Source organism: Rhea pennata, chromosome 1 (assembly GCF_028389875.1).
Source record: "Rhea pennata isolate bPtePen1 chromosome 1, bPtePen1.pri, whole genome shotgun sequence".
Classification (NCBI taxonomy): Eukaryota; Metazoa; Chordata; class Aves; order Rheiformes; family Rheidae; genus Rhea; species Rhea pennata.
In genome coordinates, this window is record NC_084663.1 from 110,154,067 (window position 1) to 110,180,980 (window position 26,914).

General features: G+C 38.5%; 1 long non-coding RNA gene across 14 annotated transcripts in view; it reads left to right on the top strand.

The window, feature by feature from the left end:
• Positions 1–26,914, top strand: part of LOC134152437 (uncharacterized) — a 377,211-nt gene that overhangs the window by 80,029 nt on the left and 270,268 nt on the right. The window contains exon 1 of one of the 14 annotated variants that reach the window (XR_009961017.1): positions 1,113–1,158. The exons of the other annotated variants lie outside the window; for them this stretch is intronic. This is a non-coding gene — a long non-coding RNA (uncharacterized LOC134152437). Of the gene's footprint in view, positions 1–1,112; positions 1,159–26,914 lie in introns of those variants that run through there. 14 annotated transcript variants of the gene reach the window in all.

The window sequence follows — 26,914 nt, forward strand, 5'->3', positions numbered from 1 at the left end:
TTTGCAGACACCTGGTGAACAGATTTAAGAGCTCAATCTATTGGTTATATTTCTCAAGGAGCAATTCAACTAGCTCTAGCCAAAAATGTGTAAAATCAAGCCTAGAACAGAAACTGTTTTATAATGTCATAAAAATGTCCATTCTGCAATACACCTGTTGCAATATGTCCTTTATTGATTTTTCCATGAATATAGCATACAATGGATTCTGCACTCAGTCCTATAATGCCCCCAGTCCAAACCAGCAGAACCATCAAATATTTGCATTATTTTTAAATTGTTTTTTTGACTGCGAGATCCTGACTCAATTTTCTAATGATATTCAATAATGGTTCAGCCAAGCGCTATTCAGAGGCAGGCAAAGGTCTAGTCCTCTTTTCTAGGAGTTTGTACTTTGATTCCTGTCCTTACTCGGAGGAGTAGTTATTTTTATGTTAGTGGGCAGAAGAGGAAGCTGGACTGCAGTGCTGGGCGGGATTGGTCCCAGAGACACAGCTTCCATAGAGCTTTTCTCTTCCAGTGACTATTGCAAACAGAAACATCTTGCCGTTCGGGGAGGAGGAAGAGGAGGAGGGAGTGGAGGCTGGGACTGGGAGCAGGCAAGACTCAGAACCACAAGATTTTAAATTCCATCATATATTTAGTGCTGTTATCATTAGTCCCAGGGCTGATGTGCTACTCTAGAGGGCAAGTACGAACTGCAGAAAGCTCTCTAGGTTGTTGTATTTCCTACAGGTTTTACTTGAATACTATTTTATACTTTGTCCATTCCTGCCCTCCCCCCCCCCCCCAGTTTTTTTTCCGAGGAAGGAGTAAAGTGGGGGCTACTTGGTTAGAAAACAGCTGCAAGCTGCAGACATTTAGTTTGTAAATCTTTGTAAAATCTTTAGTCTCTCTTTGGCTTTTTGTTCTGTAATTGATTACTAGCACCCCCTTTAACCCACCTTAAAGGGCAAGCAGGAAACTCATGTTTTCGTTCATCAGCCCATCCCTCTGAAAAGCGTTCAATATTAAAACAGTTTGCGAGGAGCAAAGGCAGAAGAAACAAGAGGCCCAGTTAGACCGTGGCAAGGTTAGGAGATGCATGTCTGACGCCTGCAGCAAATATCGGCTCTTGTTCCTGTACAGTTTTTGCATGGGAAGACCAAGTTAATTGGGGTATGGCTCTGTTCTTTCCTTTATGTGTGACCTTTTATTATCTCTGTGGCCCTGTAGTTCAGGCAGTGTCATAAAGCTGTGGGAAAGTCTTGCAGCTAGTGTTATCAGCTGTTGGAAATTAACTTTAAAAATGAAATATCTGTGTTTCCTTTTGCCTGAAGGTGTCTGGGAGTCTGTAAACGGCTACAAAGGTGCAATTATTGTGGTTGTGATTTTGCTGTAGCTATCGGGGTATTGCTTGTGTGTCTTTTTCCCTTCTTTCTCTCTCCTTCTCTCTCTCCCTTCCTCCCCCCCCCCCCAACCCACCCTTCTTTTAGTGCGAGCTGTGGGCTGGCAATCAGGTGTTGTGCTGGGGAAGGGGGGTTGCTTTTGGAGGGGGGGGGTTACATGGCATAATTCCCACGAATGTAGGAGGAGGATGAAAAATTTTGTTTTTCTGAGCTAGAGGATTCTCTGCATGACTTCCCCACTGATGGGATCATGTGCTTTCAGGCTGAGATTTTATTAACAATTCAAATGGAAATTGAGGGCACAGGAGGAGCAGATTCTCACATAAACTTGATCTGTCCATGAATGCAGTTCTCTGTTTGCCCTGACCCTGCATGGCTTAAGACACTGCCTGTGAGGCCAGAGTGCCAGACACAAAGAGCGAAATGAAAAGCAAGCACATTCCAGTAGTCTGCACAAAGGCGATGGAGCAGTTTTTAGCAGCCTCCCCAGAGAGAGATCTTATCTCCGTGTGGCCAAAGCCCTTTAGCGTGTTTATTTGTACTCTAGCACCCGAGGTTTATAAATTGATATGGATGCCGATTAAACGCTCCCAAGTTTCCCCAGCGAGGCGTTTTGGGGGACATGGCGGCGTTCCGCAAATATTTCCTTTACTAAATATTTACAAGTATCTATCAAAGCGTGGCTTAGTTTTCCTGATGAGCAAATGCAGGCGAGTGCCGCGGGGGAAAGGTACTTCAGCAAGCGCATTCGTCACCGGCCGTGCGAGAGTTTGGCTAAACTTCGACTTGGGAACGGGCCGCCTGGTCTTAACGTCCGTAACGCGCAGCGGCCTGTCCCCGGCGCGGGACGTTTGCTCTCGCCAGCGCTCGGGAAGGTTGCTGCCGCGTAGCTGGAGCAATGAAAAGGTTGTGCAGGCTCGGCTGACCTTGCGCTGCGCGGGCAGCAGCCCCCAGCGCCCGCTGGGGCCGGGCCAGGGCAGGATGCGAGAGGCCACAGGCTGCTGCGGCGGCAGCCGCGCTCCGCCAATGGCAGTGGGCGACACTGCTTGCTGGGGCAGCGCGGGCTGCGACGGAGCTGGGAGAGGAATGACGGGGTTTTTGCTTGTGTTTTTCCTTGCTTGCCATTCCGAGAGTGGAGGTAGGAACATGTCAGCTAGGGACATGTCCCAGGTTACTATTGGCGGCATCTAAACGCTGGAGATTCCTTAAACGAACTATTAAACGTTGATACTTCTGGCTCCCCTATCAGCCTTTCTTTTATAAAAGGTCTCTACAGCTGTAGGAAAAACATAAGTAAATAAATGTTTTGATTCTGGTACCAAATTCCAGAATCTCACACTTTTATTGCCCCAATTTTGCTTATTCTCAGCCAAAATAAAAGATAGAAAAAAAAAAAGACCGCCCCCAAGCCAGCAATTTTTAGATAGGAAATCATAACCATATGTTTTTCCATTTTTATTAAAGCATTTAAAAGTTTCAAAAACTTTTGATACTCCTTAAAGTAGTTCAATTAGTGGAAAGAGACTAGCAAAGGATATTGATTCAAGCGGTTTTGTTCCCTTAATTTTATGGGGGTTATATTATCCAAAATTAATGGTTGTACTTAGGCAAATTGTCAGTAATTGGTGACAAAATTGCTTTATTGCTTTTCTTTCATTTGATGCTAATTAATGGCCCTACATTATTAAGTACAAGCCTCTTCTGCATTTCTCCATCTCTATAAATATTCTTAGTGGTAATGTGTCAGAGTAAACTTTCTTTTCCATGTGTACAATAATTGCTTTATAGAAATGTGATAACTAGCAGATTTCTGGCATAACTTTTCCCAGAAATAATTTAAATGTTATTTGCTCAAGAGCATGAAGTCATTTTGATATGAAGGTATACACTGGTATTATGAAGTGTTAATTGATTCATGTGGTGCAGCGTTAGTTTCTTGTATCAAAATACTTCTTAGCAACTTATCCAGCAGTTACTTTACAAAATCCAGCCTTTCTTTAGTTTTAAACAGTTAAAACTCCCTGCCTCATCTCCAATGGAGTTTTACAGTGTGTTGGATGAAACAATTCCCTTTCAGTGCACTAGAATAACGCCATAGAATTTGTCATAATATTTTGCACCTGTTAATGAAATTGGTGTTTGACACAGAGCAGTTTTTCAAGTAATATTTTTTCAATGCTATGTAAACATTTTTAAATCTAGAATAAATGCAGTAAGTAAAAGCCAGTTCCAGTTTCTTACATAAGTACTATGGAAAAAACAGTTTTTGTGTGTGAGCATGGGTGTGGGGGAGTTGTTTTTTGTTCCCTAAGAATTTATAAACAAAAGGGTAATGAAAATATGTTACAAAAATATAAATTATTGAACACATACCAGAGTAGAATAGAGAGGGGAAGGAAGTATATATGAGTTAAGCGAGTACAAGAAAGGAATTTTGATGGTGATGTAACAATAAATTTTAAAAACAAAAAAGCAAAGAAAGCTTTTTAGGAAAAGGTATTGAAAGCCCCAACTATTTGAAAACAAAGGAGGAAATAGTTAACAGGCTTTTATAAATAGTTTCAGAAATTATATTTATTTTCCCTGTTGTCTAAACCTGTATTACAAAAGTCAAGGAGAACTGTATCTTTCAGTTCTCCAGGTACAAGTTTGTTCAATGTCTCTGTGGTCCTTAGCTAAGTCCTACTTATCTTTAATATTAGTTATCGTCTTTAGGTTTTCAAAAAATGACTTCTCGTTCCTTTAAGTGTTTATGTTCTTGTTTTATCATCTATTGTGTTAAAAATGGATTTTAACATTGTGTTTAAATTTATACACATTTCATGCATTTTAAGGTGGTATGCTATTTAAACTAAGCGTTAGAAGAATTACAGTTTTTATGAACAACTTCATATCTCTTTTTGGTATGTTAAATTGTTTGGTATTTGCTTTCCCCGCCCCCCAAAGCATTGGTTGAGAAAAAGAAAAGAGAAACTTCACATCTGGAGTTAAAAGTGTTTATTTATTGTTACATAAGTGCTGTTTCTTGGATTAAGGAAAACAGTGAAACAAGATCCTTGGCATGCTGGATTGTTTAAAATTTGTTGAAGCTTTTTTTTTAATTTTTTTTAAAATGTGTTTTAGTTATGAAAACTTCTGTGACAGAATAGAAATGCACTGGTAATTCTGAACTCTGGCCCATCCCAGATTTCCAGTGAGAGCCTTGTACTTCCACTTGTTTGGAATATATGTAAATGATTGTATTTCAAAGGCAGCTGAGAGAAACTAGCTCTTTAGGGTCTTTGCAAAGAATGATAAAACAGTCTGAGCTGTTCTTAGTCAAGTATTTGTAGGTGCAATCTGCCCCAGCAGAAAGGCAGGAGATTCATGTTTGCATATGTTGCCACCTGCATTCCTTAACTGGTATCTTCATGCATATACTATTTCTTTGCTCTTTTGTGAACTTTTGAGATCTTTGGTCCTCCTAACTGTAACTAATTTGTAAGTGTGAGTGTATGTGAGAGGGTCCAACCCAAATATTTGGGCTTCTGCTGTCTATAAATGGCAGCGGTTTAGTCACATACGCCCCTGAGGGGTGCGCCATGCGCTCCTCTTCAGTGGTACAGGGGCAGTTGTAACGTCACAGGTGCAGCGACGAGAGGGCTCTTAGCGTGCTCCTAGTGAGCCATACCTGGCGCCAGGTACGTCGGAGCTCTGCACCATCATACGTGCGTGGGGGAGCGTGTGTGTTTGGGGAGCATTAAGCCATTACAGCAGCCAAGACTGATGTGGTTCAATGTGGGACAGGTGGGAGCTGCTCCTGTGCAGCATCGTTGGCTGCACCGGCTGCTCCTGGAGTGCGATCTCACATGCTGAAAACTCAGAGATGGGTGCAGGCTGTGCCCATGTTTCCCTGTGGGCACCAGCCCTGCAGTGGAAGGGGTTAGAGGAGTGCCCTTCTGCCAGATTTTTATCCCTCAACTGTCTGTTGAAGCAAACTTTAGTGGAAAGAAGGGGGCCCATAGCTGCATGCCATATGCACTCATGTTTCAATTCACCAGTTAAAAGGAAAACGCAAAACAAAAAAACCCCTAAACAATTAAAAAATGTGCAGTCCTAATCACACGGGAGCACAGGTTGCTCACTTTGATTTCTGCATTTTCAAAAGACAGCAAAGATGAATCATTTCCTGATAGAGTAGATAGTTTTCTGCCACCTTAAATGTGGGACGTGTCCACTGATTTTGTGGAACTGAGGAGTTGCCTTCCAGCTGGGAGAGCCGGGGATACCCACTGTCCACCAGCCTTGCTTTCAGTTTTTGCAGTGTCTGCCGGTGTTTAAGCAAAGTCGGACATGTCTAGGGAAGACCTTGGTGCCCGTTTATGGCAGGCTTCCTTATCTGTTGTGAGCGCATATGTGCATGTGGTACAAAGTAGCCCCTGGAATGACACAGTTGGGAACTCTGTCATGTAGGTCATTAGGAGGGAAAAGTTAGACAGCTGTAAATTGATGGTAATGAAGGGTTAGATTAGAAGACATGTATCTGTTTATTAGTTGTGGTGAAACATAGACTGGCTTGATCAAAAATTTCTTCTAAGCCTCTGAAAAACTTGCCATATGGATAGAAATGGTTGAGCAAGCCCTGTCTTCATATTGAAACATGATGAAGTTTGCAGTTGCTTTTGGAAAACCCAGATCTTGTAAGTGTACTTCAAAGTGAAACAGAAGTAAATGTGCTCAGAACTGCCCTGTATTTCTTATAGCATACTGGGGAGCTGTCTTCAGGTGATGTGTATTACATTCAGCGTAAACGGTATATATGTGTACTTGCTGCATTTCGTCAGCTTCTGCCTGTATTTCTCGTCTTGTGGTGTGAGCCGAGGAAGGGGAGGGGAAGAAGCCTATTCCACTCGACCCCCAGCTCTGCAGTGCCCAGTTTGGACACGGAGAGTGTTACATGCTTTCCCTGGTGCCGTACAGTGGGCACCAGAACAAAATGCGTATGGTAAGCTCTGTTTGCTCTCCTTAGCAATGCAAGGACTTCCTGAGGGCTGTTCACCCTTTTTAGTTACCCAGATTGGTACCTGAATTGGGAGGCTGGTTTCCGCAGGCTTTCTCTGCTCTCAGCAGAGGAGCTTCTCCCGTAGATGGTCTCAGGAGCTGTGTTCAGCACCTTCTTTTGAGTCTCACTTTTACAGAGGTCTGTCTCTCACTAGTGATGTAAACACCCAGTTGATTTATCTCCCTGGAGCTGTGGTTTTAATACTATCCAGCTTACCTCCCCTCAGTGGGAGCTGCTGACTTTTCTGCCAAGTTATATGACAGTCATATGCATTTAATATTTTCTATATCATAATAAGGCATTATCTCCAGTAGGGGGTAAGATATTTCACCTCTGATTTCTGTGATTGGAAGGTTTTAATGATACCATAGTCATCTTCTGCTTTTAATCATTAATTCTCTGAGGAAAATTTATTTATCTCGGTAAGTTCTGAATGGTCTAGGTGAGTATTACATGAGGAGATGGTCAGAAATAGCAGAAAAGCTATTTTATTTTAATTCTTCTGCTGATAACTCAGGATGAGATACTGTTTTTAAAGATGAAAATATACAATAACCTTTCAATATACCTCCAATAATACTACATTTTCATTTGGTGATCATTAGAGAGTAATATGAGGATATGTACACTTCCAAAGATCATGCTGTTACTTTGGTATAGTATTGAAAATGAATTCTCTGAATCTGTTGTATAAATATACTTTCTAAAAAACAAAAGCAATGGCAACAAAAACTGCAGTTTTTCATGCATAAATTTGCTAAATAGTGATCAATTAGGAAATCTTTTTAATTTAAGAAGTCATATGAGTCTCTCAGCCTCATCCCTCCAGCCAAGTTGTTGATACAGGAAAAAAAAAAAAAAAAAAAAAAAAGAGAGAGAGAGAGGGAAAAAAAGCTGTTCTAAGACTAAGCATGAACATAATAATGCAGAAACAATGCAGTGTAGTCAACCAAGCATGAAGAATTATCTATTGAAGTTAAGAGGCCAAATGTCTCATCAGTTGGATTTTAATAATGCCTGGCAGAAGTGCTTGTACTTGTACAGCAGTTGTTCTAGTATCTAATTGAGTTCCAAGCTGAAATATGACAGCCTGTCTTGAAACATGAAGAGAACATTTCCTGTGATGCAATGTCTAAGCATTTCTTTACGTACTAAACTGTGACTAGAAAATTGGTAATACTTGTGATTTCAGATTCCAGGAGCCTTCTAATTATGCATAACTAAGGCTGTATCCTGTTCAGTCTTGCTATTGTTAACTCTTTCCTCTTCCTGTCTTTATAATTCATTTTGTTTACCATATTCATTTATTCATTTGATGCAGCTTTTTCTTTCCCCCTTTTCCCCCTTTTCCCCCTTTTCCCCCCCTTTTCCCTCTTTTTCCCTCTTTTTCCTTTTTTTTCCCTTTTTCCTTTTTTTTCTTTTTTTCTTTTTTTTTTCTTTTTTTCTTTTTCCTGTTAGCTGTTTGCATTGCAGACTTTCATTTGCTATGTGGTTAGCAGAACGTGGCCCCAGTTTTGGGGGAACCTAGTTACGACTTCAGTATAGACTTTAAATATAAAAGTGACTCTAAAGCCGACATACTAATTACGCTTCCAATAATGTGCCATTACCTTTACACAGGCTGGAGGAGTGCAAGAGCATCATAACTGAAAGTAAGAAAAAAGGAGAGTTTAAAAAAAACTTACATTTTTATTTAACACACATGCTGAAATGGATGCATTGCACAATACATAGCCTTCTTGTAAAATGGGCTTTTTTCACTTTATTCTTTGTGATCGATTGGTATGTGAAGCTAGAGCTTTTCAGGAAAATTCTGGGATTATGAGTGTGCAGCCTCTGCTTTTAGCAAAGCAATGAGGTTATCAATAATGCATTGGAGATCTCAGAATCCTTGAATGTAGGGAAATCACAGCTGGTCTGAGTTTAGTGTAGAAATTGCAAATTTGAGCCAAGAGGTCACAACAACTGCATGTCAGACGGTCACACACGCACGCACACAGACATGTCTTGGGGGGATGGAAGGGATAATATTTGAAGCATTGCCACTACCCATGTTGTTTAGAAACTCTTCATATGCGTCTCCAGTATAGCTTTAAAAGCAGCATATTTAATGCTGTTTGCAGTGGCCTTTTGACATTTTGACCTTTCCCAGTATTATAAGTTTTATTGTTTTCCTGACAAGTTTATTCATATACTAACAGCTTGCTTGGCAGCAGTGTTCAAATTCAATGCTTAAGCTTTCTGGTCACAGTGATGGCTGGGAGTAATAGAGAGGGAGAATAAGTGAGTGTGGAAATGCAAAGCTGTCTCTTGTTACATTTTATTGATCTTATTCTGGTGTCATTCAATTAAGACAGAAATGTGATGGATAGTGTCTGCATAGATACTTTGCTTTTCAGCCACTCTAGATAAAGCTTTTCTGGGGAGGGAGGGAGAGAGGAGGAGGGGGAAAACAAATCAAAGATACAGTGTGATTTGAATTACAGATCATACTTATCCTTTTTTTTTTTTAATTATTATTTTAAAAATACCTTGAAAAGCAATATTAACAGGGCTGATATTCTACATTGTCTTGCCAATAAGTATCAGTAAATGTCTGGCTTATCGTTAATTGAAGTAATATTTTTGAGGTCCAAATCTTGTCTGCGAGTCACAAATATACACTTTAGTCTTCTGAATTTAGCATGCAGATAAAAAGCCTCAAGAAATGAAAGGACTTACTTGCCTAAGAGACTAATCAGCCTGCTTTAGGACTGTAACTCCAGAAAAGGATCTGAAGATAAGAGTTGTTTGTTGCAGTCTGTTTATTTTAATCACGTCAATAAAATCTTTGAGCAGTTGTGGAAGTGGAATACCAAAAATTCTGAGAAGAGCTCCATAGGCTTACGTAGAGTTGCATCAGTTTACAACAACTGAGTCTCTCACTCAGTTGTCAGATGGTGGGAATTTCAGAACTAAAATTGTTTTCAATTTAACTCACTGTTTTCCACCTTGGATGTGAATATGACACCCCCTAGAAAGCATCAGCAATTTCCAGAAGTATTTTCTGTCATCACACCTGTGGTGGGCTCCTTCATCAAACAGAATTCCCTTTGGGAGAAAACACTTGATAGCTCTCACCTCCCTGTTTCCCCTTCCATCTTCCAGGGTTAGATGTAGGAGGGTTATATGTCTGACATCAGGGCTTCCAGGAAACCCATGGGGAATGGGTTTGTAACTCCAAGGGTGATGTCCAGAGCAGGTTTGGAATTTTCTGATGAAATGGGAAAAAGCCAACTTGTCAGAACCCAGATACTTCACAGAGATGTATTGGCTATTACAACCATCATAAACGAAAACAAACAAAAAAATTCCGAAACAAAACGAATTCTCATGAGCTAGGTTGACAGGCTTCTGGGAAACCTGGATTTCCAAGGTCTGCAGCTGTGCCACAAACGCTCTGCAGCGCTGGACTCCAGAGTTTCCAGGCTCCTTAGTTTGTGGCTAGTAAGTAGGATCCAGACCTCGTGGTTTGGCTGTGGCTCTTGCAGTCCCAAAGTCCCTTTTCCTGCATTGGTCCAAGGGGCTGAAAGGTACAGGGAGCACAGGAGCTCTAGGACCTACATTTTAACACAAAGCTTTGGAGCTTTGATATTTAGAGCTGTATTTTCTTTGCAACTGCCATTATTGAATCAGCAGTTAGAGCTGTGGGAGACATTAATTACTCTGCAATCTAATTAATTTTTAAGTTACATTTTAAATGTGATGAAGCTCGGGAAACTATAGGTTTTGTAAGCTGAAGAGCACATTCCTACTACTGTTATTCATATTCATTTTTATTCAGAAAAGTACTCTGAGTGCATCTTTTTTTCTTGAGTGTTTCAGGTTAGCAGTGGTTGTACTCTGGAACAGAGTCTAGAGTAGAGTTATGACCTGATTACCAGATTCGTGAGCCTGGAAAGTAAATGTTAACTGAGATTTGAGTTTTTGATTTCAGAATTTCAGAAGTGAGATGGGGACTGAGGAGAACTGAATTTTCTCAATTCACCCAGTCCCAGTTGATATTGCTTATGCTAGTAATTAGATGCTTCTGCTAAAATGATTGGCGACATTTAAACTTCCATAAGGAAGATTTGCATTAATTTCTTTTTTGAAAGGAGTGGAAACTATACCTGTCTTAGAGCTGTATTTGAGATAATTAAGTATCTTCCCTTTGAGCAGGAGCTCCAGAGAGCATCTATAACTTGTTTTTGAGGACTCTGACAAAGTAATCAAATGCTCAGATATGAATGGGCTCCCAGGTGTGAGGATGCAAGTAGGCTTTTGAGCAGTTACAGCTATTTTGGCTTTTTTCTGTAAGCTGTAGTTAAGTACATCCAGGGTTGTCTGAATTATTGCTAGGGCTGCTCTGACTTCTGGACTTGTCTAGAATGGGGAGGCTGCTCAGGTGAATCATAGCTATTTAATTCCCACTCCCTTATATGCACTTCTTAGAGTTTCAGAGGCACTGAGTTCCTGTTTTACTGTGTTCCACAACTAAAGGCTTGTAGTGCTTGTTCCAGGTTTTGCAGTCTCATATAATGTAATGTATGGAATCATCTTCTATTTTTAAGTAGTGTTCATTTCACTGCAGGAATCAAAGCTTTTGTGCTATAAAAAGTAGAAAATATTTTTTTAAAATGTTAAAGTTAAAATATTTTTTTCCTTTGAGTCAGGAGATAAAGGGTCTGCCTGTTGCCATGTGAAAAATTCCTAACTGAAGCAAGAGTTGGCCATGACTTGTGCTGGATTATTTTTAATAGTACATTTAAGTGTAGCAGTAGATCTCAATAGTCATAAGCTAGCAGATGATGAAAATGTGAATAATTATGGTGGATTGCAGCATATCCTGCTGGCAACAGGCCTGGCAGTGGCACATCAAGAGTCTTTCTGCTTCATAGGTGTTTGTTTTATATTTTATTTGTGATATGTAATCTTCTGGATTGTCTTTCTTGTCCACTTAGATTGTACATTTGAGGGATTCATTAAATTAATTGCCAGGTCTGGTTGAAGCCTATTTTTTTAGTAAAATAGTTGTACTAATACACATAAGATACAAGACTGCACAGTAAGAATTAGTGCTTATATTGTAGTTAGCATCTACAAGCACAGGTTTGTTAGTTAAGCTAAAGGAAAAAAAGAATTGGATGATATCTATGGCAAAAGTCATTTTCTCTGTGTACTGCATGTATGGCCTGCTTAGGCATAATCAGAAAAGGGGATCGTACTCTAGTCAGGTAGCAAACTGACAAATGGCAGGGCATAGATCATTTAATGTATAATTCAGCTATATTTCTTCTCACTTACAGAAAGAATTAAGTCTTAGAGGAAAGATTACTGCAAATACTTTCTGCTATTGTGCAGTATTATTGCAAATACTGCTATTGTGAATATATACATAATTTTGTTGTCTTTCAAGCATTTTGAGGATTTTTGAGAGCATAAAATTAAATAACTTAATCAGCAACTGATTTCTATACCATCTTCTCAAGGTAATTTTTAATATAATTTCCCCCAGGAAGACCCTGTTTCTTCTGCACCTGCAGAAAGTTTGTAAAGATGTTCTTTGGGATAATAATCCAGCTCACCCCTAACTAACCCTTTAGCTGAATTTGATCAGGCCTTATGTTTGTGAAAGTTTAGTTAAACAGTTTTGTGTTGATTTTTCACAATTTTTAGATGGCTGCATTTTGCAGTGCATGAACCCGTCTTTTTGTAAAGTATTTTCATCTCAGATGGGAGGGGGTAGGATATAGCACATTACAGATTTGTTGTCTTGAGATATCCACTTGAATTTTCATTTACTTTTTTGCTTAAATTTTAGAAATACTCAGAATATGGGGAACAAGAAGGAGGGGGGAAGGGTTTCCTAAGCATATAAGTGGTTACAGCCTATTGTACTTCTTTTTTTAGAATTGAAATATTTCAATAGCTTGAAAATGAGCCAGACAGCCTCTGTATTATGAACAGGGAAAAAAGGATAAAAATAAATAAAGAGCAGCTGCAGTTCTGTTAACAGTGCGATAGAGCTTAAAAGGGACCTGCAAAATTATACCCAATATTATGTATACAAATCTGGAGAAAAAACAACCTAAAGAATATCAACTCTTTTAACACTTTGTTCTTGTCTGACGACTTAGGGTTCAGCATTTGATTTATGAGCAAAGGTTTTTCCTCTTTCAAGTATTTATGGAGAATTGAGATTAAATAAGTAAGACAAGAAGGAAGCCAGAACTTTAAATGGCTTGTTTTAAAAAAAGAAAAAAAGCCGCTTAATATCAGAATTATGTATTATTATATTATTATATGCTATTATGTTTTGAACTGCTGCAAGTATTTACCAACTGGTAAAGTTACCTAGGAATTCTCCAGCAAAATTAGTTTAGAAAATAGTAGTACTGCTTAAGGAGAATAAATTTTTCTCCTGGCCATTTCTTGGGTTTTACTCCTTGATATTTAACTGTAAGTGGATTTGTAGACAACTAGAGTTTTTCTCTATGGAATTCACCTTTATGACTTCACTGTGCAAAAAAATTCTGAAGTGTTTTTCCCATTATTTTGTAATTAGGGCTATTTTAATGAGAAAGAGGAAGAAGTAGTCATGGTCTGGTTGAAATTTTAGACCTCTGGTTCTAGAACATGGTGAACATTTGTTCAGTCTCTGCATGAAGGTGAAAGGATAAATATTCTTTTCTTCACTGCACTTTATCCAATAAGCTAAAACTAGCCACATTGCCCTATTTTTGTCTCTTGATTTTTCAATTTTATTTCAGATAGTCTTCCCTATTAATTAGAAAGTTTTTCATAGACAGTGTTCCAACTGAAGAGGAATCATTGATGTTTGTATTTCCTTCTCACCTGAAGTTCAGTGTTTAACTGGTCTACTAATTCCAACTGTTGGTAAATGTCAGATGGTAGATATAAAAAGAACCACATGTCCAAGAAGAGTAAACTAAGCTTCAGCTAGGAAGTCATCAATAAATAAAAGTAGAATGCATTCTGGAATTAGTCATAATAATGATTAGACATGGTAGTTGTGATTACCAAAATTTTTGAAGTCAGGAATGCAGTTGTGTTAAATTTTAACTTACAGCAACACAAGTGAAGACCTCCTCTTCATCATATCATTTATATTTGAGTTGGACCAACTGAACAAAGCTCTTCGCACCTGATTTTGTACGTGCAGTTTTAAAAATGGGTTCTTACAGGAGCAAGTAATTGGAAATAGAAGAGGTATAGTAGGAGAGGACATGTTAGCAAAGTGGACATTGACAGTCATCTTGCATATTACGGCAGTGATCAACTTCCGTCTTCTTATCTTTATATTCTAAAACGTATAGGATTGAAACATTAGATTTATTGTAAACTGCAAAAGAAAGATGTGAAGAAATAGTATATTATGCAATGATATTTCAGATCTGAAGCACCTGAGAAGGCTGTTTTTTCATCTCCATTTTAGTTTTATTTCAGTCTAGTGTCTCCAGTTCTCAGTGACCAATGTGTGTATCCTACCCTATGTTCCCAGTGTTGGTAAAGGAGGGAAGGTGAGAGTCTGGCAGTACTTTTTCACTGCAAAACAGCTGTTCCCCACTCCTGCTGGGCTCCTGCAGATGCTGCCTTCCTAAGCAAGCAGGTTTACACTGAGGCTGATAACTCCCATTTGTTCAGGCTAATAGCCTGCCCTACAGCACTTTCTGGAGGCCTCCAAATGGGGCGAGCTAGTGCCTTACCAGGCTGGTCGAGCTGGAGAGTAGCTCATTTTGCTTGTGTACAAAGCAACAGGCAACATCTTCTTACTTCGGAAGTGTGCAGAATGCAACCATTTGTCCACAAATAGGGCAGTGTGGTGTAAGTAGACTAAAAGTGGTGTCCTCTTCGAAAACTTCTTCTGCAGTAGTGGTCTCTTTCTATTAAAAGGGCAGATTAGAACATTTAAGCTTCTCAATTTTGTTGGCATATCTCTTCCTAGGTGCAGGGATACCGGAAAACTGAGTAGCATCTTCCCTGAAAATTTCAGACACAAAAAGACTTTTTGCCCGTAAGAGAAAACATAAAGCCTAGTTTCAATAAAATGGGTAAGAATTTTCTAATTAAGATCTGTTCCCTTGGCTGTAAGGACAAACTTTCAAGGTTACTTTCCCAGAATATGCATCACTGCATATATTTGATCCTTCTAATGTTATGCAATATACACTTCTTTACCATTTGTGTAGCTTATGATGGCTTCTAGTTATCAATTCCCTGTATACTTCCTAGAAAGAACGAACTTGCTAATTTCAGAAATTGTGTAAGATAGTCTTTTAAGCATTATTTTTTTAAGTGGGAGGTAGTGGCAGCTGACTAGTGATTGTACATTTTAGGATTACTTGCAGAGGGACCATAAAAACTATTTAAAAGAAGAAGCACAGTAAAAATTAAAATCTTTCCCTGACCAGCACACATCTTGTTTGTTATTGTAGGAGACAAAGAGATGAAGGCATATTTGTCCTGCTGGAGGAAGAACAAATATTCCTTTAATTTTCTTCCAGAGAAGAGAACTTTTAATTGACTTTTCTAAATTCATTACAGTCTTTACAGAATGTTACATGATGTTCTTGTATGAAGCCAGCTTCGTGTACTTCACCTCCTTTACAATGCTGTATTCTCCTAAACTGTGTAGTGTCAGTCCCTTAGGGGCATGTGGTAACTCTAAGTGTAGAAGAATAATATTACATATTTTTGGAGAGCTGTCCAAAATTATCATGAATTTTTATCCATGTATTTTATGACTGTGTGATTCATAGAAAGGCAGATGCTTTTGATGCAGCAGATGAATGATTGTGGCTTGGTAGGAATGTATGCCATCTTAATGGATGTTGCAAAAAAAGCATCGTACTTCATTTTCCCAACCGCACCACTGTCTCTTGAATAACTTTATGATTTTCGAACAATAAGATACTCCAGGAGCTGGAAAGGTACAGTCAGAATGCATTCTTCCATATAGATATCATTTTGGAGCATAGAAAGTACACGGCCATCAGAATGGCAACTCCAACCTCTCCAGGGCCTGTTGGAAGAAAAGAATATTGTCTGTGGGCAAGGAGTTGGGAATAACTGCTGGTAGTCAACTATAGCTGTTTCCTAGCTGCTGTCAAGAATTAGATGTTTAGTCACAGGCTTTGGGCTTCTCCAAGGAGGAAATGAGGGAGGAGAATCCTGTGCTTCTCTGGCCTGAGTTCTGTCACTGGCTGCTACGTGGCGTGCCCACAAACTGGAGTGATGCTTCTGTCATTTGTAATGTGCTCTGGCATACACTTTTAAATTGGCTTGTTTTTGCTACAATTCAGACTATATTTTGAAGATTGTTGTCTCCATAAATAGTTCCATCTTCCTACAATGAAATGCATTTTTCTTGCTAGTTTCGTAGTGTTGGGGGTGGAGGGAAATCAACGCCCCTTTACTTTTCCTGCTTTCCAGTTTGACCATGCTACAAGCAATGGCTAAAGAAGCAAAGACCATTTTTTTTGAGAATTAAAAAGAAAACCATTGTGTTTTTAGTATCCATATCATGTTTGAAAGACTTTCCTTGAAATTGCTGAGAGATTGCTTTTAAAAATGGGATTCTGTCAAACTGCTAAGCCACATACATATATTACTGAAAACCTCACGTTTGGGTCCTGAGATGCATGAAGTTTTCAACCTCTGGGGCTATACCCTAACTACTTTTCAGAGAACATGGACAGTATATGAAACTATTACAGACTAGGCCTTTTCAAAGAAAGGAAAGCAGGAAATGAAAATAGCAGTTCTTTGTGGTCTCTTAACTTACAGGTGTTCAGACTATGTCCATTGGATTTCATGTTTTGGATGGATGGACTGATGGATAGATGGGTGTATCTGTCAATAGAAAGCTATGTATTTAGGAGCATGGTCAGTATTTCACATCTCTTCGTTTTCCATACCTGTTTCTGTGTTATGCAAAGGCAAACAATTAAATACAAAAATATTAGAAAAGCAATCATAAGAGGTTCTAGCTGCTTATGTATAGGAGGCTATGTTAATCTCCTCAAATTAATGGAATATTTGAAATCTGTTTTATGGTAAGATTCACACTGGTAAAGCTACAGGAATGCTGAGGGGTCTGTGGAGCACTCACAAACAGAGGGAAACTCAAGTGAATTAATTTCCAGCATCATAGATACCAAGATTCAGTCCACAATTCTTTCCTCTTTACTAGGATATTGTACACTTCAGGTGGTTATGCCTAACGATGGTTAACCTTCTGTAGAGCAAGAATGGAAACTCCTGAACTAGTATTAGTTGTATTTAAATGTCAAATGATAGGATGAGAAATCTTTTACACAGTGGTTCATCTGTAGCAATCAAACTTGAAAAAATGTCCTTGGGAAAAAGGGAGGTTGGAGTGGAGTTCTGTATAATGATGAATAAAATTCATGGCCAGTTCCAAGAGGCTGATATTGGAATAAGATGATGTTATCAGGTACTGCAAACATAACATGAGTTACAGAGCTCTGGTGCCGCTCTGCAGTGAAGGGAAATTTGAATTTGAGATCCTTAAATGTTGATCCATGTTGGGTTTTTTGTTGTTTCTTTCTCTTTTCTTGATTGATCTTATGTATGAAAGAGATCTTTGACTCATAGAATGAGTCCAAATAATGAATGAAAAAGACAGGCTGTGGGTAGGAGTATACTGGTTTCTCATAACCTAATGTCATTTAATATTTGTGGTCCAAGAAAGTAATACTTAGTAATCATGAAGTCTAGTTACATTGATGCGTGCAGTTCCCAGCCTCAGAACATTTTTATCCCTTGAATGGAGTTTTGAAATGGTTATGTAAAATAAGAATGTTAATGTTTATTTAAAAAATAATATAATACTGGGAGGTGAATACTAAATGACACACAGACTATTTTATGGTTAATAACCATAACAGTCAAATAGTCTAAAAACCAGCATATGAATAAATGTGAACTAGCTGATGGTTTAAGGGCCCAGGCTTCTAGAAAGTGTCATTATCTTTGTGGATTTCTGTCTGGATTCAGAGATGGCTGAATGAATGTACAAATATATAATCAGGTATTTCTGTACAGCTGCTCCTTTTAGGAGACTGAAGAACATATTTCTTCTGACTTCAAGTGGGCAGTAAATTATTTTCAGTAATTCTGGTTCTGGTTGTAGAAGAGAATTTGTAGTTATTTGGTCAACTTTTACCTTCTTATCTAAACCATTGACCATTAGGTGCAAGTTAGATGACTTTTCATCAAATTAAAAGGTAAAGTGGACTTCAGCATCTTACTGATGTTAGTTGTTAGTCAGACATCAGTGAATTGACAAGCAAACTAAAGTGACTATCAAGAAAGTGTACTTTCCAAATATTGGATGTGGTAGAGATCTGAAAAAGGGATTTCTTCTCCTATGATAGTTTATGGCCACAAAGATTTTTTTTTTTTTTTTTTTGGGGGGGGGGGATCCAGTTGCCCATGTGTGTTTAGACTACTAGTTTTGTACTATTTTAATGAGCTTATTGACATTATTAGGTATAATGGCAAATGAAAGCTCAGTTCTTTTGGACTGTTTCCATAACATTGAGCCATGAAAATAGAAACTTATAAGATGGTGATCATTTATCTTTTCTGTTAGTCCAAAGACTATTACGTATCAGTATTGCTGTTTGTTGATCTAAGCTTTATTGTGTTACCTCAGAAAGCTCTCCTAAAATATGGGTCTCTATTCTGTTATAAATGAATTACTTGGTATATATGAAGAGAAAGAGCTATGATGTTTTGAAAATGGTTTCTAACCTGGAAGGATAACTAATGGGTGTAGAATAGAATGGAACTTGCTTTCATATTTATTTTTAAAATACTTCAGAGTGCATTAGAATAATGAGTTAGTTACTGATAATGGAATGAGAATAAACAAGGCCCATTCGAACAGTATGGCAAATTATACATCAATTATGTGGCAAAGCAGGACCGAGGGATGTAGCAAACTGGGAATTAAACTGTAGTGTTAATTGATTATGAAATCATTTGATAGCCTTTGGTTTTATTGAAATGATTCTAAGAGTGCATCATAAACTTAAAATCCATTATAGCGGAAGCATGACATTCTGTACTGAAGGTTACTTCAGCAGTGGGCCAGCCTCTGACAACAGTGGGAAAAGTAGTGTAGTTCACTGGAGTCTTTTCATAAAGAGATTAGGGGATTGCATTGCTTTCTCATGAGTATGTTTGGATCTACATCCTTTAGTTTTGTAACTTGCATCTCTCTATTTCAGCTGTTGGTATAACTATTTAAATGACAAATATGCATTTATTCTTTTACATATATGTATTTCTGTTCCTACAACTAGATGCTAAGGATGCCAAATGCTGCTACCTGAAGAGGCAGGATGCTACACAGTTAGTTGATGAATACCTCTGCAAGGCAGCAGCTCCAGGTTCCTTTTGAATTCAAACTACAGCTATACAGGCTTGGTCTGTTCTTTTACCACCTCCGAGGGTTTTGCTGTTAGACTCTGTTGGAGACCACCAGATGGCTAGATGGGCTGCTGGCAACCCACTGTAACTTTGGATGTTTTAAAATCTGTACCCCTGCCAACTTCGGTGCCTGCCTCTCCAGGTCACCTGCTCCCTTTGGGGACTGTGTTTTAGTGAGTCTTGCTTTGTTCTCTGCCCCATTCAACCTCCTAAAAGAGCCTGTGAGCTGCACCTTTTTCATTTCAGAGTTGCACCAATTGCCATAAATTCATAACACTTAGATTGCTTTATAATATTCTAATAGCTCTTTCTTTTGCTACTGTTAGTGCAGGACTCCCAGTCTTTTTTTTTTTTGAGGGAAGGTCTTGGCAATTTGGCAGCCATACTCATTTTAACTGCTTTTCTTCTGTCTAGAAATGATCTTTTTTTGCGGCTCCCCAGTTTCTTCTTTCTTCTAAGGGCAGGAGACCCATGTCTGCGGTGAAGCCAGAAGGTAAAGATGAAAGGAAGATGAGAAAGGAAAACAGCAGCATATGAGAAAAAAGTACAAAAAGCCTAAAGAGGCAGATTATAAATCTATGATGCAGGTTGGAGAAGACATAGGTGTATTGTGTGACTGTTCAGGATGGCTGCACAGTTGTGCTCAGTGCAGTCAGAGTTCTGCCCTCCCTGGTGACCTCTGACATTCAGTTTTATTTCTTTTTGAGAGCAAATGTTGTTCTAGACACCAGGGATAACCTCCATTTTGCTGGGATGTGTTGAGGGGTTCTGTTCAGACAGCTGCTGCAAATTGGCAGAATGGATCTCTTTTTAATGACTAACTTGAAGAAAAGGAAGAAAGAAGGCTTAACAAAACTCCACCACCACCAAAAACTTTTGACACCTATAGTTCCACTGAATAATGCTACCTTTGCATATGAACTGGTGCTTAAAAATAAGACTCCTGGGTATGGGGTGAGATGGAAGCCAGTTGAGCCAGTCTGACATTATTTTGTAGCTAGTGCATATAAATACTGTTCCAGTGCCACTTAGGTACTGTACATATCTTTAATGGTATTTAATTGAGATTAAGGAAGCTGTTGGAGTGGTTGCTGTGAATGCATATTAAGAATATTACTTAAAACCATAAGCTCTGATATGATAAACCATAACAAGTCTGAAGGACCCGTAATGGCTTATCATGTCAATAAAATGCACTTAAAAATCCCCAAGTGATTAGAAGGAGCCATTTCAGTCTATTATATCAACTGTTATACGCTGAGAGCATATGAGATTTATTTTTCTTTTCCATCCTCTGTTTAAAAAAAAATAGAAAAAGAAAAGAGGAAATTAAATCATAATAGGCTATGTTCAAATAGAATCAAGGTACTAAAATAAACCCACAGAAGATTTATAAATTAAGGAAGGCAGTGAAAAGTTCTATCCAGGCAGTGAGTACTCTCGTGTAGCGCTTGGTCTGTAATTCCTGAGCATCACAAAATGATTAAAGGGTGTAGTGGGTGCCTGCACCATGGCTGCTCTCACTGAACTGTCGGGAAGTCTGAACTGAACATTTTGTGCTGAGAAATCAGAATTTTTCCCCTCATACCAGCGATCATCTCCAGCACTTCCTCATAAAAAAGGCTGAATTGCCCATGTGGTCATAAATGGACAAGAAATGGACAAGAAAGGAGGCCTGTGAAATTTTCCCGTCCTGGTACTTCCCCTGGCTGATTTTTTCCAAGCCTCTTCTCCATCGGGCAGGCAAGAGGGAAGCAGCCCTCAAGCTCTTGAGGGCTTCAGAGGCCCTAATGTCTGGTGGTACCCCACTGACAGGGTTTCAATCACCAGCAACTGCTCTAAAGCAGTTGCTTAATGGTACATTTCTGCACTGGAGTTAGTCTGTTGGCCTGCGCTTTCCATCTGTATTTTTGTCTGCTCGCCCTTGGTCACCATGGCTGGACGATGAGGCTCATGCCGAGCCGGTGAGGGGTTGGGAGACGGCAACAGGCGCTGCTGTTAAGAAATGCCTCCTTGTCCTTCAGCCTCAGCGAGAGAGGAGCTAGTGATGGAGATGATCAGCTCATGATTCAAGGCCCGGTCTGCTGTGCTTTCTAGCCAGGGAAAAACAGTGTTAACTCATGCAGATGGGCCAGGAGAATTTGGAATTGTTTTCTGCTAATAACAAATGAAAATAATTTGTTTTCCTGCAAAAAACCTCCTAGATGGTTTAATTGTATTGGCACCCCACACTTTTGACTTCCTGCTGCCCCTGAAACCCACACCGGGGTGAGGAGCCGGTGTGGCTCCCCTATAGCAGCTACACAGGCTCTGAGGTGGATCACATCACTGGTCTGTAGCATTTCAGACAGATCGGAGCTGGCTCTCTGGGGCCGGCTTTGCAGGGGGGTCTGGCCCAGGCTTAGAACAGACCCTGGGGGCAGATTGTTGGTAAAGTCGGTGTCAGGGCTCCCTGGTCTGGCACGGTAGTTGCGGGGAGAGGATAGGGCTGCCCAGTAGCTGTGCTCGCAGGTGGCAAGCCTAACCTCTGCGGCGCCCAAATTTCAGCTGTTTAATGGCTGAGTGGGTAGAGGGTATTTCTGGGAAGTGAATTTTTCTCTCTCAGCTGTATCCCTGCTGTCTCAGTTGCAGATCTTCGGTTTAATGCAATCCTTTCAGATAGTGCTGCTTTATATTCTCAAGGCCTGCGTCCTGCCTGCTTCTGCCCGTCTGGATTAACCTGTTAATTCCTGCGCTCGGTTCACACGCTCAGCGTGCCCCCGGGACCGGGGCTGGCGGGGCTGCAGCATCGGGGGGTGCTTCAGTGCCGCTGCCAGCAGACAGGCAGCGGAGAGAAAATAAACAGGTTCAGGAGGTGGGGAAAAATGAGCTCGTGGTAGCCAGGGGAGGGAAGCAGCGACAAGTAAACACAGCTGAACAAGAGGAAAAAGATGTTTATGTGTGCTTATTTAAGGTTTGCAGAGGGGGTAGACGCAGGTCTGTCAGGACAGTTTCTCGCTTCATGATGCTGTGAACCCTTTGTCTATTTACTTGCTGCTATATGTGAGCCAGAAATTTGGCATTATGCAATTTTATTTATGACCGAAATGCATACAGTAAAGTTGGGCAGAGGGAAATTTAACTGGTGCATGAGAGTCCCAGGTTGAGACTCGGCTGCAATACCCAGCAGAACGTGCGTGTTCACATCTGCACGCATGCACATATGTACACACACGCGTGTGTGTGTGCGTGCTGTCTGGCTAGCTGAGCGAGGATGCTGCCAATTGCTTCAGCTGGCAGAAACAACAGCTTAAGGGTGACTTAAATATATCAACCAAATCAAAAAGGAGATGATGCCCAAAGAAACACCCGGAGATTTCATATCAGTGCTTTCTCAAATTGTCAAAGCTGGGGAAAGCAGCGACAGTCGACCATCGCTTGGGCTGCTTTAGTAGTCGTCTGACTGCACCGTCTGGAGCGCGTTTCCAAGATTCATTTTTCATTTTCTCTGATAGTTTCTGGGGAGGAAGATGTGTAGTTGAAGGAAGTGATCAATAAAAGAACAAATAAGGAACAAATGCTAGAAATATTCAAGGTAGTGTTTTTACTTGAAAATCAAGGGCAGTTTTATTCTGCATAGATCTCTGAACAGAATGTTTTTCATTCTATTATGTTCATTTACATTAATATTCATTTGGCAGGCTTATGTTTCGGGCAGGAAAAAGGAAAAACATAATCTTAAAAATACTCCAAATACAAGATGTGGGAGAAGTAAGTTGGGATCCAAAACCAAAACAAAATCAAGAAAACAGAAACACATAAACTTAGCATAATTAACAGTATTTTTGGAGTTTTACAGTTTTTAAAATTTCATATTCTGATTTTTTTGATATATTGAACTAGGACAGTCAAAGTATGAAGATTTAATGCATTTATAAAAATGGCTAACTGCTTATACAGAAGTCTTTGAGTATCAAGGGAGTAACATCGATAATATTTTGCAGTTTTTAAATAACTTGGCTTTGTATCCCTCAGGAACCTTAAAATAGCATTATGGAGAATAAGAAAATGAGGGGGACATACTTAGGAATGTTTTCTGTTTGATAAAATATTCTGTTTTAAGGAAGACTGCTTGAGTGCACTATCTGCATTCATCATGTGTGTCCACATGTGTATATGTTACGTGGTTTGTGTATATGTTACGTGGTTTATCTAATAGTAATAGTTCTGTTTTATTACAATAGTAGAAATAATTGTGACTCAGTATGACTTAGACACTTTTCTCCATAAAATTATTCTTTATTGGATGATTTGTGTTATTTACTGAAGGGCAATACTGAAGCATCAGTGCTAGTATCGGTAAATTATTGTGTGCTTATTTCTGTTTTATGGAGAAGGCAGGACAAGTTTGTTTGTGAAAGCTTGTTGCATGCTAATACGAAGAAAAATTGTCCTAGTGATACTGAATAAATTCTGCAGATGGTATGAAGGATTTTCAGCAATCCATATTGTCCTTGGACTTGGCTGTTGCATTGTACTTTAAATGGAATTGATTGTGTGGTTGTAATGAAAGTAACAGATTGATTTCTATCCAGAGTTACACAGAGTAAATAGAAAAATGCTCTTGTCTTGACCTGCATTCATAAACTAAAAATCAGTGGCTTTTGACCTAATCCTTAATAAAAAATGTAAATGTAATATAGCAAATCTGAAGGTTTTCTTGTTTCTTAGAAAATATACTGTTTATTGAGTTCCACTGGCCTGCTTTCTTGGATTGCAAAGTTGTTTTTGTTTAAGAATTCTAGTAGATGTACTGCATTTTCTCTATTGTACTTTTTCTATTTGTATATTCTTTCAAATACATCTATTTTTTTTCCTTAACATTATTTCCTTACTGTGCATCTTGAATACCTTGTTTTCCTTCTTTATCTACATAGAATATGTATGATTTTCCATACTTTCGCTGTTAAATATTGTCAGCATAGCATCTTTGCGAGTGCATGACCGTACATTTTCGACTGCCCCTGCACACTTTCATAGCCTATTTCTAAAAGATAGTGCTTTCTGAACGGAATATGCAGATTAATAGCTTTATGTTGTAGTGGAAGGAGAAAAGCTGTTGATTTAAATCAGGTGCAGCCTTCTTTCTGTTTGAATATTTTAAAACTTCTTAAGTTATTATGTGTGTGTGTGAACCGCAACAAAGGTTTGTGTCATTGCAACTATTGTCTCAATAAAAGATCATAGGGATATTTATGAGCAACATTTATTACTCTGTTTTTTGTATGTGTGAGACTGTGGTTCAGGCCCCAATAAAATGAATAAGGTAGTTTGCGACTTCCCTGATCGAGCTGTAAACCAGGAAGATAACAGTTAGTGCCCCAAGCGCTTACCGTGCGTGAGCTCTGCGATTTTATTTTTGGGGCTGGGAACGTATGTTCTCGCCAAAGTAAAGCAGCGCTTTGCAAAGATGGGCGAACAAGAAGCCCCAAACAATGGCAGCGCTGGCGCGTTGACTGCCACCATCCCTCTGCTGTGCCTTCCCAGAGCACTCTATTCTTCCCAGCCCACTTGATATCCTGCAGGTTGTGGCAGAACAATTCACAGGAAAAGCTTAGACATTGAGCTTGCACGCTTCTTGACTCCATTTTAAACCCTTTGTTCACACCGGGGTGGCATTTTTTCACACCACATGTGGCAGCTTTGACTCCTATCCAGCCTGTCGTATAGAATCAAAGTCTCTGGTTCCTTACATTCCCAGGGCTGTCTCCTGAGCGGCTGTATTCTTTGTAGCTCCCCAAATATTACCAATCTTAAATTCATTCACTTTTTTTTAAAGCTTTATAGAGTATGTAATGAGACAACTCTACCTACAAACTGAGATTTGCCTAAAATCAAAGCTGTTTGCAGGGGGGAAGTGAGCTCTTTTTTTCTTTATTCCCCATTTTTAGATAAAACTTAACACCAGCAGTTAAAAATGATGGAGTGAATTTGATATATGTTCAGCCAGCCTGCTTTACATTTTATAGAAAAGATTTAACACAAAGAGTCCTACAAATATTTTTATATTTGTAAGAGATATCACTGCTGATAGTGTGACGGAATAATAATTCATTGTTTATTAAGAGATGCGTACATTTCTTTTGTTTGTTATATACTGGCATCATTTGAGATTCTCTCTCTCTCTCTTTTTTTTTTTTTTTTTTTCTTAAGACCCTCATCTGCAGTTTTTCTGGAAGTTTTATGTGCGACAACATCCACAATGAATTCTATTTCAAACTAATTTTAAAGACAATACAACCAGTCTACCAATATCAATACACCTAAAATATATATTGTTTCACAGTTTATTAGTAAAAGGTATATTGCTTCATGTCATTCAGTGTGGCAAAAATGCTACTTGACTCCTTAAGTACTTACGTATATATTTCTTACAGTTTAGAAACTTTACAATGGATGGCAAGTATAGAGTGACATGGTAACAATAATATTTGGATAAAAATTGTCTCAAGAGTTAAAGTAACTTGTATTTGGCACATTTTAAATATAACTTGGAATGATCAATGATAATTAAATTGTATAATTTGAAAGAAACATTCTGAATTCTGTATATATTTATAAATCTTTTATGTTCATTGTTGCTACTTTGTTCAGCTGAAGATAATAGAATAATTTCTCCGTAGCACATATGCTAGCCTGTACATTGACATGACACCCTAATAAATATTTTGACTCAAGAGCTGTTGTTTGTTGCTATTTGTCAGTTGATTAGAATGGTCTTTTGGCTGCTACTTCTTTTACAGATTAAAATATTAAAATGTATGCTTTAATTCTAGCAGTTTTCTTCTTATATCTTGATAATTTTTCTGCCTGTTCATTCTTGTAAGTACAGAGATGTGCTTAGTTCATGCTGCTTATTAACCCAAGCCTAACTATTCAGTTGTATTGGTTTTGTAGTACTTATGTTGTTTTTATGCGTGCTTTTAAGAATGATATGAAATCATATTATATGAGAGGACAGTTCAGTAACATGTCCTGAAAAAAAAACTTTCAGTGTTCTATGTTGATTTAGAAAATTTAATTTACATAGTTATTTCACATGCATATTCTTACCAGTTTCCTTGTCATTTATTTACGTAAACTTTGGTGTTAAGGTGTTAATTACCTTAGCTGGTCTGATATATAGCAGCAGTTGAATAACAGAAAGTCTGTTCCAATTAATCCTTATTTTATATTTCAGCCGAAACATCTCAAAGGTTTAAAATAACCTCTCGTAATAATTTATTTTCAAGTGGGAACATAGTTTTATCATCTTCAACTGCAAAGCAATTTTTGTGTAATAAACAGTACAAAATATATGAAAACAAAACTCTTACTCATGGTTTTATACACACACACACACACACACACATATATATATACACACACAAGCACACACTTTTTTATGTGTATATAAATATATTTATTTTTATATATATATATATATATATATATTTGGTCTGTCATTTTCAAACTAAGCTAGATAAACACCTGAAAAATACATTTAGAAGCTGTATTTAAAGATAGTTATTTTGCATGCTAAATCATACAGAATGCATAGTAGTATTCTTTGAGAAGATCAATGTTTAGTTTATTAAGACTTTTATTAAAATGAATTATAAAAAAAAGTTACCTATTCCTAAAAAGGTCATTAATCTAAACTAACACGTTAGCTGTAGACAAAATGAGCTACTGTTTACTCCTTTTGCCAAGTGACTTAACAGTTTCTGCAGCTTATCTGTCTGTACATGACCAGATACTCTGAATGCAGTTTTAGATTATAAAAAAATACTTGTGTATAAAAATTGAAACAGTAAAAAGAAATAATTTCAAAATGTAATACAGTAATTTATGCTAAGCAGATCTTTTCAAAAGCAAATCCTAAGGAAATAAATGTGTAAAATATACATGCAAGCTTACCTATTTACTGTTTAAATATTAAAACAGTGACTCAGAAAAGCAGTGC